We start from the raw sequence: 14,513 nt of genomic DNA on the forward strand, positions 1-14,513 counted from the left end.
TGTAAAAGAATGAAATTAGAACACTCCCTAACACCATACACAAAAATAAACTCAAAATGGATTAAAGACCTAAATGTAAGGCCAGACACTATAAAACTCTTAGAGGAAAACATAGGCAGAACACTCTATGACATACATCACAGCAAGATCCTTTTTGACTCACCTCCTAGAGAAATGGAAATAAAAACAAAAATAAACAAATGGGACCTAATGAAACTCAAAAGCTTTTGCACAGCAAAGGAAACCATAAACAAGACCAAAAGACAACCCTCAGAATGGGAGAAAATATTTGCCAATGAAGCAACGGACAAAGGATTAACCTCCAAAATTTACAAGCAGCTCATGCAGCTCAATATCAAAAAAACAAACAACCCAATCCAAAAATGGGCAGAAGACCTAAATAGACATTTCTCCAAAGAAGACATACAGATGGCCAAGAAGCACATGAAAGCATGCTCAACATCACTAGTCATTAGAGAAATGTAAATCAAAACTACAATGATGTATCACCTCACACCAGTCAGAATGGCCATCATCAAAAAATCTACAAACAATAAATGCTGGAGAGGGTGTGGAGAAAAGGGAACCCTCTTGCACTGCTGGTGGGAATGTAAATTGATACAGCCAGTATGGAGAACAGTATGGAAGTTCCTTAAAAAACTAAAAATAGAACTATCATATGACCCAGCAATCCCACTACTGGTCATATACCCTGAGAAAACCATAATTCAAAAACAGACATGTAGTTCAATGTTCATTGCAGCACTATTTACAGTAGCCAGGACATGGAAGCAACCTACATGTCCATCGACAGATGAACAGATAAAGAAGATGTGGTACATAGATATAATCAAATATTACTCGGCCATAAAAAGAATCGAAATTTTGTTATTTGTAGTGAGGGTGATGGACCTAGAGTTTTTCATACAGAGTGAAGTAAGTCAGAAAGAGAAAAACAAATACTGTATGCTAGCACATATATATGGAATCTGAAAAAAAAGAAAAAACGTTCTGATGAACCTAGGCGCAGGACAGGAATAAAGACACAGATGTGGAGAATGGACTTGAGGACACGGGGAGGGGGAAGGATAAGCTGGGACAAAATGAAAGAGTAGCATTGACATATATACACTTCCAAATGTAAAACAGATAGCTAGTGGGAAGCAGCTGCATAGCGCAGGGAGATCATCTTAGTGCTTTGTGACCACCTAGAGGGGTGGGATAGGGAGGGTCAGAGGCCAATGCAAGAGGGAGGGGATATGGGGATATATGTATACATACAGCTGATTAACTTTGTTATACAGCAGAATCTAACACACCTTAATCCAATATGATCTCATCTTGATCATTAATTACATCAGTAAGACCCTATTTCCAAATAAGATCACATTCTGAGGTTCTGATTTGACATGAATTTTGAGACGACACTCTTTAACCCACTACAGGTATGGAAAAATACTGTCATTGGTAAATATTATTGAGAAATCACATCCTCTGTTTCTAGGCATTAAGAATATCTAAAGTTATTGAACCTATATTATGAGCCAGGCATTACTCATTCATGTTTTAACTTTTTTAATACTCAGAAAAAACCCTATGAAGTAAGCACTGATATTATTATCTCCAATTAACAGATGAGAAAACTGAAGAAAAGAGGAGTGGAATATCTCTTCCCAGTTATTAGAGCTGTTAAATGACACAGCTACATTTACTTGTAAATATTCTAAACAGAGGTCACATTCTTAAGCACCAACATATTGCCAGGGAGAAAAGAGGAGGGGAGAGAAATGCAAAGCAAATAACCCAACAGTTTTGTAGGACTAATATGCCCAGGTGCATGTGTTATTAAGTTTAACCTTAATAACAATGCTATAATTTGATATATATTTTCACATTGTTTTGAACAATACTGCAGTCACGCAAGCAATTTGTTGATTTTTCAAGTAAGCAACCGAATGCAACTGAGCAGATGTAACAGAAGCAAAGACATCAAATGACCTCTAAAATAAATCCAAATCTCTGTTAAGACACAGCTGTCATCAAATGATTTCTGAATTTCTTTCCCTAGCCATGCTGTAATTGAGACAAAAACTGACATAATTTTAACAAGTTCCAATCCTACAACACTAATTTCCCTCTAAATGTAATAACCACTCAGAAATCTAGCCAACTGATTTGAAGTTGATTTTAACACTAGTCTCCACCTACTTTATGATGGGGTTTCAGACTTTTTTCTCACAGTCTTATGTAGTATTTAGAATATTATGGGTGTTAACAATATAATTTAAAAAAATATTTTTCAATTCCTCAGACTTCAAGTAGCAAAACATTTAAATGAATAATAGATTTCATATTCAGCTTTCGTGGTCCATAACCGCTTATAGAGTCTAATTTATACATCTTTATTTTAAGAAATGGGATGCTCAGACTGTTTCTGGATGCTGACTTAAATGAAGATCTTTCTACCCTCTAAAGAACATAAAAGCACTTTTTATTTTTTATTTTATTTATTTATTTTTTAAAAGCACTTTTGATGCATCAGTCTCAAACACAACATAATGTTGTACATAACTGATGAACTGATGCATTTCTTATTTGAGGCTTATCACATGTGCTCTGAGGAAGTGCCTTATGAATATGCTCCATTTATTTACAATAATGTGACAAAAATCAGTGGGTTTTAGATTAGATTCATTCAAACCCTTCCAGATAGATATATTCCCAGATGTAGGAGAGTTAATCTCCTAAATAGAATAGTCGTCTTGACCCAATGCATCCAGCAGCGATATTTACAATGCTCCATAAATGATAATCTGAATATTCCAAGAGAGATGATGAATGTTTTGAAGTTGATTCTAACACTAGTCTCCAAATCTTATAGGGCTTAGTCTAAGGATGTAAAGATGACAAAGACTTGATCTTCTCACACTGCATACATCATAATCTACATCACTGAGGTAGAGAAACCATTCCGTGCTGCCTCTCTCTGAGCTTCTGGAGGTTGCCAGTGATCCTTAGCCTTCGTTGAGTTGTAGCCACATCGCTCCAATCCCTGCCTCTATGTTCGTATCACCTTATTCTCTCTGTTCCTGTGTATCCTTTGTGTTTCCTGTAAGAACACTCTCACTGGATTTTGGGCACACCCTAATCCAATATGATCTCATCTTGATCATTAATTACATCAGTAAGACCCTATTTCCAAATAAGATCACATTCTGAGGTTCTGATTTGACATGAATTTTGAGACGACACTCTTTAACCCACTACAGGTATGGAAAAATACTGTCATTGGTAAATATAATGGAGAAATCACAACCTCTGTTTCTAGGCATTGAGAATATCTGAAGTGATTGAACCTATATTATGAGCCAGGTATTACTCATTCATGTTTTAACCTTTTTAATACTCAGGAAAAACCCTAAGAAGTAAGCACTGATATTATTATCCCCAATTTACAGATGAGAAAACTGAAGAAAAGAGGAGTGGAATATCTCTTCCCAGTTATGAGAGCTGTTAAATGACACAGCTACATTTACTTGTAAATATTCTAAACAGAGGTCACATTCTTAAGCACCAACATATTGCCAAGGAGAAAAGAGGAGGGGAAAGAAATGAAAAGCAAATAACCCAACAGTTTTGTAGGACTAATATGCCCAGGTGCATGTGTTAGTAAGTTCAACCTTAGTAACTTAGGTTTCATCATTATAGCCCATTTTCCTGATAAAAGAATGACAGTTAAGAGATAGGAAGTTGTCCAAAGTTCCACAGCTGTGGCTGCTTTAAAGCTCACTCTGTTTCCCATGTATGTTGCCTTCACTGTTCTAGGGATAATGGATTTCAACAGCCTTCTCGGAATTAGTGTGTATATTTCCAGATGAATTAACTTCCAAATTTGTGAAAGTAATGTGCTGTGGAATTGTTAAAGGGATAGATCTCATTTCTCCTCAATTTATTAATGCTTAATCATATTCTTCAAATGTGTTTGGTCAGTAAATATTTTACATTAAATACTGTGGATGTAATGCCAGGATATGTAAGTGGGAAAGAACAATTAATATTTTATAGATAGTAGAGAAATATAAAATTAATAGAATTAAATGGATTGGGAAAAAATAAACATACATCTCATTTGAATATATTACTGAATATACCATATATATAAAAATTTCCAAGGAATGAAGATATGCATGCCTAAATTATAAAACTTTAAAGTAATGATTTAATTTTGCAGCAGTACAAAAATGAATATGCTTTTGCGCCAACTTCTAGTCTCATTCCCCAAAACTTACACTTGGAAGTAAGTGCTCACTGATATTTCCAGACTGACTATTTTAGAAACCAAATGGAAATCATGGAAGGCTAAAATCTGACTGACCTTTTATAATGAGAATTGTAGCAGGGGACACTGGCAAATAAAAAATGTTCAGCAATATTTGCTTTAAATCTCTCATGCCTCATAATTTTTTTAAACAAAAAGCAAGCCTTAATTTTTATCAATCTGACAAGTTTTTGTTTTACCATATATTTTATATCCAACTGGCACTTTTGCCATACAACATATTATTCTGTCTTTTCATTCTTGGCTTTAAAACCATCTTATACATTTTGTGGAGAATGGTGTATTAATAGAAGCCATGCAATTAATTTGAAAAAAAAAACAGCCATTAATTTGGTTGAAAAATTCCTAAAGAATCATGCCAATCACTTATAAAAAGGAATAAATGAAAATAATTTTATAGAAGTTGAAAGAAAACAAAATAGAACTGCATATTTATAGTTTCTACTTTAAATTGTATATTTATGAAAGGCTGCAAGTTTATGTCATAGTCTCCTGAACAAAAAATATGCTTTGTCATGTATTCAGTTTGAGATTCCAATGAAATGCTAATAATCGTGCATTCAGTATTATGGTCATTTATAGAAATAATAAAATTACTGAAAATCTTCAGGAGAAATTTCTATGTAAACGATACTTTGTTCACAAAGAAGATTCTGACATAATTACAATTCTTCTTTGTCATATGCCATTTAGTCTGTCATTTACCATCTCTGAAACTACTAAACTTCATTAGCAATGTTCCCCAATAGGGTCTATCAGCAAATTTGTAATGGGAAATATACATGGAGAAAAAATTTCTCAGTATTACATCAAATGACCATTTATTAAATCAGTAAATATTTACTAGCACCTACTTGGGGTAGTTTTTTTTTAAGCTATGCAATGGAGACGTTGCTTAGGGGGAAAAATAAAGGGAGACAGTCTGTGCCTCACTGCGGGCACATGATCACACAGGTTGAAAACATGTGGGAGTGGTATCCAAAAATTTTTGTTCACTAAGGATAGCATAAACAAAGAAGAGTTGGATCAGTAATTCAAGTCAAAGGCCAAAGAACACTTGTCATTTGACTTGACACCCTCCACACAGGGTTGTTTTGCAGCGACGGTTTTCATTATTTTCCCCTTTGTAAAAGGCAGAATGAGTACGTGCATCAGCGAACAAATATCGACTCTTGCCTTTTTTTTTCCCTCAGCGTGCATGATTAGCAACGATTATGTAAGGGAACAGATGCCCTTTCAATTAACATCAAATTTATAGATGCATGTCCTTATCCAAGCTTAATCCTAGTTTTTTGTTTGTTTTTTGTGGTACGCGGGCCTCTCACTGCTGTGGCCTCTCCCGTTGCGGAGCACAGGCTCCAGACGCGCAGGCTCAGCGGCCATGGCTCACGGGCCCAGCCGCTCTGCGGCATGTGGGATCTTCCCGGACCGGGGCACGAACCCGCGTCCCCTGCATTGGCAGGCGGACTCTCAACCACTGCGCCACCAGGGAAGCCCTCTAGTATATTTATAATAACCTAAATAGAAAAATCAGAGGTCAGATGAGTCAATATATGACACTATCAATGCCTGTTAGAGGGGGGCCAGGGAACCATGAATTTGCCTATTAAAGCTTTGAACTCTGAGAGGGAAGTAAATTTTGCTTTTGATATTGACTTATATGTCAAATTAGTGATATATTAATATTGATACTGTTTTTGTTCATGCATTTTCCAGGGAGAATTGTATGTTTTTAATTAATTATGCATGTTAAAATAAATCTATAATTTAAGAGAGAATGTTTGCCTTATATTATATTTCACCTCCAGAGCTTTGTTCACTCTTTTCCTGATGTCTGCAGACCTGCGATTCTCACACACACACATACAATCACATTCAGTTTTGAAACCCCCCTACGTCCCTTTTCATTTCAAATTCATACCAGTACTTTAAGACACAGGTCAAATCCTTAATCCCTCTTGCTACCTTTCCCAATCCATCTAACACCTGAATTTCCATAGCAATCATTCTCTGTACAAATCATTTGGTTTAAAGACAGGGTTAAGTACACTATGCTGTGATTCCACATTAGACTCTCTGGAGACAGACTGCTTAGATTCAAAACTGAGTCTTATTTTAGTAAATATGACACCTCGAACAAATGACTTAAATTTTGGTTTCTTGGGAGGACTAGATGAGATAAACATACAACCAAATGCCTAGAACATTAAAAAATGTTCAGTAGAGAGCAAATTTCCCGCCTTATTTTCCACTGTCTACCTTTCCTTTTCCTTTTCTTTTTTCTATTTTATCCAAATATTTAATGCAATGATTTTTAAAAGTAGCATTAAAAGATTTTTAACAACAACTCTAGAACAAAATGGTCCTTCTCTGTCCACATTCCAACTCACACAGCTTATTCCTCTCCCCAAATGCAATCACTTGACGATATTCTAGTGATCAATGGCACATATTTGGGAGATTTGGCCAATATTGCAGTAAGGTATTTGCTCATAGAACAATACAGTAATCACTCATGAATGCCAGACTTAATCACAAAATAGTCATTACATGGTATTATTTAGTAATAAAATATAATGAAAATAATGTCAATATAATCAATAGATAAGATTAAAAATATTTACTATCATAGTACTTTAAGATTCTTTTTCTCTCATTCTCTAAAAAACTTATACTATAATTTTCAAATTTCATTAGAATTTTTATTCTGTGAATATTAAATTCCAAATATTTTAAATTTCTGGCTTTTTCTTCCTATTTTATGTACTGTAACAGCAAGGTAATGAAAGGATATTCAAACACTGTCTTAGGTTGGGTTCTCTTGATGGCAGACTCCAAAGCAGAGTTTAGCCTATAGGAGGCTTATTAGGGAATTCCTTCAGGATTGATAACTTTGGAAGGGAAGAAGGGAGGGGACACAAGCTGAATTTGACAGAAGCAGAGGGTGTGCATCCACTGATGTGCCTTGGCTTATCCCATAGGGAGCTCTGGAACTAACACACTAGAGTTGTTCTGAGTTGGGCCAAGACTGTGAGTTTCTTCTACCTTCCACATCCAGGCTGACTGATGTACCCCCATAACCATCAGTCATTGGATACAGGCAGCCTTGGAAGAAGCATAATGGCAAGTGGTCCATTGCAGCTGAAGCAATCCTGAAGGAGCTTGCAGCTGAATGTGGTCCACTGACAGCACTCCCTGAAGCTCTGACAAGAAGTCTTGCTTTGAAAAGGATAGAGCAACTCTTTGTCCACCATAGTGGTTTATGTAATCTTTTAGAAAAACCATATTACTTCAAGAAACATTTTCAGACAATGAGGAATATCTTGACAAGGTCTACTGACCATTTAATAAGAAATGCTGACAAGTGATAAAATTAACGGAATTTTTTGCGAAATGTGTTTGTTATTTTTGAAGGTCATTAGGTGATTAAGGAAATAGATTTTTAAATTTATGTATCTAGTTTATATAACAGCTAGAAATAAATATACCATAGAAGCCTAGTTGTTCAGATATTTGGGCAAGTTTAAGAATTTGTAGGGTAAAACATGAGATTGTGTGTTTGTCTTGACTTTTCAGAAAAGAATTTTAATTCTAGTTTTGTTAAATGATTACTCATGATTTATGGTTCAGTAATTCTTCCAACAAGGTCACCAAAGGCTATTGTGGAGTTCTGCGCTTCTCCAATTTTTCAGTGGACGTTGAAAGGCTTATAGCTGCAATTCACTAAATCAACTGTATTTCTTGGTTCAGTGAATTGGAGACTATCAATCATATAGCTTTAGAACCAGAATTTAAAACTAAGGAGTGTGAAATAAAGTTTACAAGATGGTGGCCCACAAGCCAAATGCGGTTCACTGGCCAGTTCTGTTTGTACCACTTTGTATTCATATAAATTATGAATTAGTCGCTATAGACTGAATTAGCTGCTATTCTCTGCCCCATTGCAGGAAGAATTATACTTACTGCCTTCACAGACATTGGTCTTGGCCATGTGACTGTTTTAGTATGTGAAATGTTACTAATTTTGGCTTTGAGGACCACTGGATGCTTTGCCACATTCTCCTTGTCCTCTGCTGCAACTCAATCAGCCTCAAGTGAATATGACATGTAGCAGACATGCAGCACAGCTGCAGCGAAACTGTGATGCCACGTAGAATGGACAGGAAATAAACTTTGTTGCTGTCAGTCATTAGAATTTTCAAATTGTTCATTACTACAACGTAATATTGCCTATCCTTTAAAATTTGCCGACATTTATACGTAAAAACTGTGATTTCTGATTTAACCAGAATATTTGACAATTTCAGTAGTGAATATTGGTTGCTTCTTTAGGTAAACAGGGCACGATCCAGTTTACCGAGATGCCCATGTAGTTTTTGGTTACATATTAATATCTATCCCTGGTAGGAAATCATGTTTGCTGCTCTGAGCTAAGTAAGACTTTTCCTGCCAATCCAATCACATTGCCTATGACGTGAATTTAAGCTGTATGTGTGATAGCCCATGTAAGCAAACTGAAACCTAAGCCAAAGTCAATTCCTGCAAATCCCTCAAGGTTAGGAAGAACCCTGCTCCTAGCTCCTGTCACTGGAGTGTTCCTAAACACTTTCTGTTTGGCACTGCTTGACCAGAATTCATGTTTTCTCATATAAGCTTTTAAAAATTGTAATATGCCTCAGTTTATCTTTTAACAATATATAAATCACACGCATATACATACATTTACAGTGATCACAATATTACTGGCAACTCTTGAAGTATTTCCATTAATGTCAGAAATAAAACAACTACACTCATCAACAGTAATATGTAATATCTTGTTGGAAATATTAGCCAATTCACAAAGGGATAAAAAGAGTTATTTATACTGGAAAGTATGAGTCAAATTATTAAGGCTTACAGAAATGCAACTCACTACCAATTAATCCCAAAAGATTTAGTTAATTATTAAAACTAATATGAGATGATGAATATATCTTATAAAAAATATGCCAGAACCCATAGTTTTCTAATATATTCACAACACATACAGTCATACACTATAATGGAAAAAAATTAATTTACAAAGTAAACACTATAGAGTTCCTTGGGGAAAAATTAGAAGAAAATGTGCAGGCCCTCTTTAGGAAATACTGTAAAATATCACTGAGAAAATTTAAATAACAGCCGAGATATGCTATGCTCTTAAGTGGAAAAGTTTACTATTATAAAAATAGGAATTACTATCAATTAATTTACATATTTAATACAATTGCAATCAAAATACAAATATTAATTTAAGGAACATGATAAAATGATTGTAAAATTCTATATAGACACTACAAGTATAAGAACAGCAAGGAAAATTATTGAGGGACAAAAAATTTTAACAAGTGTTAAAAGATAATATGACCAAAATGAGTGTGATACTATCTTAAAAGATAAAGAAAGCAATGAAAGAAAAGACAGACCTGCAAAAACAGGGAAATTTACTGTGTGTTGCAGGTGAGAATTTAAAAAAAAAAACAGGTGAAATGAATAGGTGTATTATGATTTTATAAACAGGGAGTCATGCCAGGAAGAAAGTAAAGGTTAGACTTAATAAAAATGTAAAAATGTAAAATCATCAAAATTCTGTCAAAAAATACCATAAACACGATTAAAAGTAAAGAGAATTTTTACAAATCAATGAAAAGATGTACACCCCAAAAGAAAAAGGGACAAAGAACATGGATTACTGTATCAGTCAAGAATCTTTCAGTGCTGATATCAAAAACCCAACACAATTGGCTCAAATAGAAAGAAGGATATATTTGTTCATCTAACTGGAAAACCTATATAAAGCTAGATTCAACTGTTGAAGCTACAGCATCTGAACTCTTTTTCCATCTCTGAATTATGTTTTCCTACATATTGGCTTCATTTTCATACAAGCCCTTTTCTTCTGGTGGCAAGGGGACCATGGGCAGTTTCAGGGTTACATCCTACTTTCTCAGCTACCCCAAACAAGAAAGGAATCCCAGCAAAATCTAAGATAAGCTTAAATTTGCTCTGATTGGGACATGTACTCCAGAATAAGTATAATCAGGAAGTCAGAGATGAGTTCTGTGATTGGTCATCCTTGGCCACATGAACCTTTTTATGTGCTATTAGCTCATCCAAGCCACATAGAATATGGCACAGAGATAATTTCTCATAGAAAATAAGCTCTGTTCCTGGAAAGTGAGGGGTAGGCCAGACTACAAAGAATTGATCCAAATTTGAATATGGACAAGAATGACAACTGAGTTGAAATTTTCTTCTCTTTGATTTATAAGCAGAACTAGGATAAAAAAATCTCAAAGGATGAAAGGAGCTCCCTCACGCCTCTGGAGTTCCTTGCAGAGGCATGCCTGACGTTTTCATATAATGCTACATGTGTGGCAAGCTGCCAGTCAGAGTGACTGTGAGTTTCAGGTCCATTGCCAAAATTATATTGTTATCCTGGTACAGGAGACAGGTCAGCACTCTTCGGTCTACCTACTACTATGTAAGGAAATTCTTGCTGCCCTAGGTTGACTTCTAGGGCTTGTGTCCTTGGTGTAAAGGTGGACTGGATGCTGGGCCTTAAATGTATATCATTTAATATACTTAAAGAGAAAAGTCACAAAAGCAAAAGAGAAAACCAACCATAAATAGATAAAAGACAACAACATGCACTAGTAATGAAATAATTGTAAACTAATGAAACACTGCAGGTATTCTTTACCTACCAGATTAGCAATGGTTTTACAATTTATACTATTCTAATTGGAAGGGGGCATGAAGAAATGCGCACTCTAATATACTGTTCAATATATTTTAAGTTGGTAATATTTCTACAAGGCAATCTGGCATCAATTTATCAAACTTTTAAAGATGCAGTTTTTTTCTTAAAATAACATTTATTTCACGATTCTTTACTCTTGGAAAAAGTTATAGAAATATATACATATGTGGACATACAGAATACATGTATTATTTCAACAATCTAGTAATTGATAGGAAAATTACACATGGATATAATTAACGATTGATCTACATTATATTTCCGTGGCAGAGATGCTATTACTGTCTTAATTTTCAATCTCAGTATTTCCATTTTTTGTTGTTGTTGTTGGCAGAGCCAGCTGAAGCTTTATTCTGAAAAAGACACTTGGATTGGCTTTTAGTTGGGGGTGTGGGCAAGAGAGGGAACCCCAGGCAGTTGACTCCCGCAGGGGTGGGCTAAGGACGGGACTGAGCCTCAGGTCTTTGGTTCCAACACTCCCCTGCATAACTCCTTCTTGCAGGAGCAAGTGAGCGGGGAGGCTGGAAGGGATCGCAGGAGCCTTTCACTTAGGCAGGATGTCAGAGGACTCGGACACCAGCTTCCCATCACGGTCTCGATCTTCTTCACAACCACAGCCTTGGAACTGCTACGGCTGAAGGAGCCAGAGCCCCCTCCAGAGCCCAAGCTGGACTGGTAGGAGCTCAGGCCGTAGTTGAGGCCAGGGGTCCCGTAGGCTGAGGTCAGCCCACCTGAGTACCCGCTGGCGGTCTTGGTGTGGATGCTCATGTTCTGCAGCCCAGACTCCAGCCGGCTCCCCTCGCCCTCCAGCAGCTTGCGGTAGGTGGCGATCTCCGCGTCCAGGGCCAGCTTGACGTTCATGAGCTCCTGGTATTCGCGCAGCTGCCGTGCCATGTCCTGCTTGGTGGTTCTCAGAGCGGCCTCCAGCTCAGCCAGCTTGGCCTGAGCATCCTTGACGGCCAGCTCCCCACGCTGCTCGGCATCAGCAATAGCGGCCTCCAGGGAAGCCCTCTGGCCTTTGAGGCCCTCGATCTCAGCCTGGAGTCGGTTGATGTTCCGGTTCATCTCGGAAATCTTCACGCGACAGGGTCATCCCCGTGCTTCCCAGACAAGGTCTGCAGCTCCTTGTACTTGATCTGGTACATGGTCTCAGCCTCAGCCTGGCTGCGGTTGGCGATCTTCTCATACTGGGCCTTGACCTCGGCGACGATGCCATCCAGGTCCAGAGAGCGGCTGTTGTCCATGGACAGGATCATGGAGGTGTCAGAAATCTGCGACTGCATCTCGCGGATCTCCTCTTCATACAGTTGCCTTTAGAAGTTGATCTTGTCAGTCAGCCCTTCCAGGCGGGACTCCAGCTCTACCTTGTTCATGTAAGCTTCATCCACATCCTTCTTGATGATGACACATTCATTCTCCACGTCTGTGCGCTTTTGGATCTCTTCTTCATACTTGGTCTTGAAGTCCTCCACCAGCCCTTGCATGTTGCCGAGCTCCACTTCCAGCTTTAGCTTCTCCTGGGCCAGGGTTTCCAGCTGCCACCAGAGGTTGTTAATGTAGCTCTCAAACATGTTGTCTACGTTGCTCCGGGCTGTCTTCTGCTGCTGCAGGACGTTCCATTTGGTCTCCAAAATCTTGTTCTGCCGCTCCAGGTGCTGTACCTTGTCGATGAAGGAGGCGAACTTGTTGTTCAGGATCTTGATCTGCTCCTTCTCCTGGGTGTGCACGGCCTGGATGTCGGGGTCCACCTACAGCTTGAGGGGGCTCAGCAGGCTCTGGTTCACCATGACAGCTGTGATGTCCCCCAGACCCGGGGCCCCACTGTAACCTGCAGCCAGACTCATGCTGCTGCCCAGGCTGCCCCGGAACTGCTGCTGCTGCCCACCTGGGAGAAGGCCGAGGAGTTGATGCAGGCGCCCGGCCCACTGGTGTACGAGCGGCTGTTGAAGGACCGGGGGCTGGAGGCGGACACCTTGTAGGACTTCTGGGTCACCCTGATAGACATGATGGAGGCTGGAGAGGAGGCAAGGAGGCCGAAGCACACAGAGATTCGAGGAGTTGCAAAGCTGCTCCTCAGTATTTCAAATTTTGATCATGGGTATTTAGAGTTCATTTTGGAGAATGAGTTTTTTCCCTAATTATATGTAGATTTTTCCAAAAACATTTTCTAAAAGGGTCTTAATTTTTTTAAACGTAAAAATATGCACATCATTAGTTGATTACCCTCAATATACTTTGAGAAAGGCTACATTGTCCAAATTTAAAAGATATATACTAAAAGAAGTGTATTGTTAGTGGACTTCAACATTCCGAAAAAGAGAGTGTCTGGGTAATATAATATCTTCTTGTTTATAAATTTATGAAGTGATATTGAAAATATAATTCATGTTCTGGCCTACAAAATACTGAAATCATATATATTTTAATGAAAAAAATATATTGTGTAATGTAGCCCATATATATTATTTGGTCCCTGCATAGTAAGCCCAAATCACCAATATTTTTTTTCAATATATTAACAGGCAAATATAAATTACACTAATATCTATTATGGAAACACTAACTCATAAACCCATAAAATTATGTAAATACTATCTTAACAGTTCATTTGGCATTAAAAAAATTGACGATTAAATACAGATGACAGTTTAATCACAGGGTACTCAATTAACTGAGACAGAAAAGTGAAAAAATTAACATAGTCACAAAGCACTCTTTTAGCAGATACTTAAAATGGAAAATTTATAAATTTGAGATGAACAATTTTCTTTAAAACTAAAGTGAAATCTACATTATTTTATATCAAGTGAAGTTGCCTTTCATTCATTTTTCCATTAAAAAGAGTGAGTCTAAGAATCCTGTGACATACTTTAACTTTTTCTGGAAACATTAAAAAAAAATTCCTTTGTTTCTAGGAGGCCGAGGTATTTTCATAGCAATTTTAGTCTAAAGTGAAATAAATTACTAAACAAAATTAATTTCTCCAATCCATGTTTTGGAGATCAGGTTATCATTAACTTGGAACAAAAGTAGTTTTAAGAATTTTCTTTTTCCTCTGCACAGTTCCTAAAATGACAGTCTTCAGATTTAGGTGTGATTGTAGGGCATGTTGTTACTTTTTGAACAGCCAGGAGGAAGCAGATTGAGTTGTTTGCCTTGACATTGCCTCTAAGTGGCCATCCGGCTAAATGGTTACCGTGAATATTTACAAATACTAACACCCATACAGAGCAAACTTGCTGCTCCAAACATTGCTCTCCACGATCAAAGGACCACATTCTACTTATTGTTCATTATATTCTTACTCAGCTATGTTGTGATTTCACAGTGCCAGTTGAAACTCTTTCCTCACTACACAAATGATTTCTTTCTCAAAAAAAAAAAAAA

The 14,513-nt window shown here is 37.3% G+C and overlaps 1 pseudogene; it reads right to left on the reverse strand.

Moving 5' to 3' along the window:
* Window positions 1-11,670: 11,670 nt before the first annotated feature.
* On the reverse strand, window positions 11,671-13,131 carry LOC103080301 (keratin, type II cytoskeletal 8 pseudogene; annotated as a pseudogene).
* Window positions 13,132-14,513: the final 1,382 nt, after the last annotated feature.

The sequence above is a fragment of the Lipotes vexillifer genome, unplaced genomic scaffold (assembly GCF_000442215.2).
Source record: "Lipotes vexillifer unplaced genomic scaffold, Lipotes_vexillifer_v1.1 scaffold2494, whole genome shotgun sequence".
Lineage (NCBI taxonomy): Eukaryota > Metazoa > Chordata > Mammalia > Artiodactyla > Lipotidae > Lipotes > Lipotes vexillifer.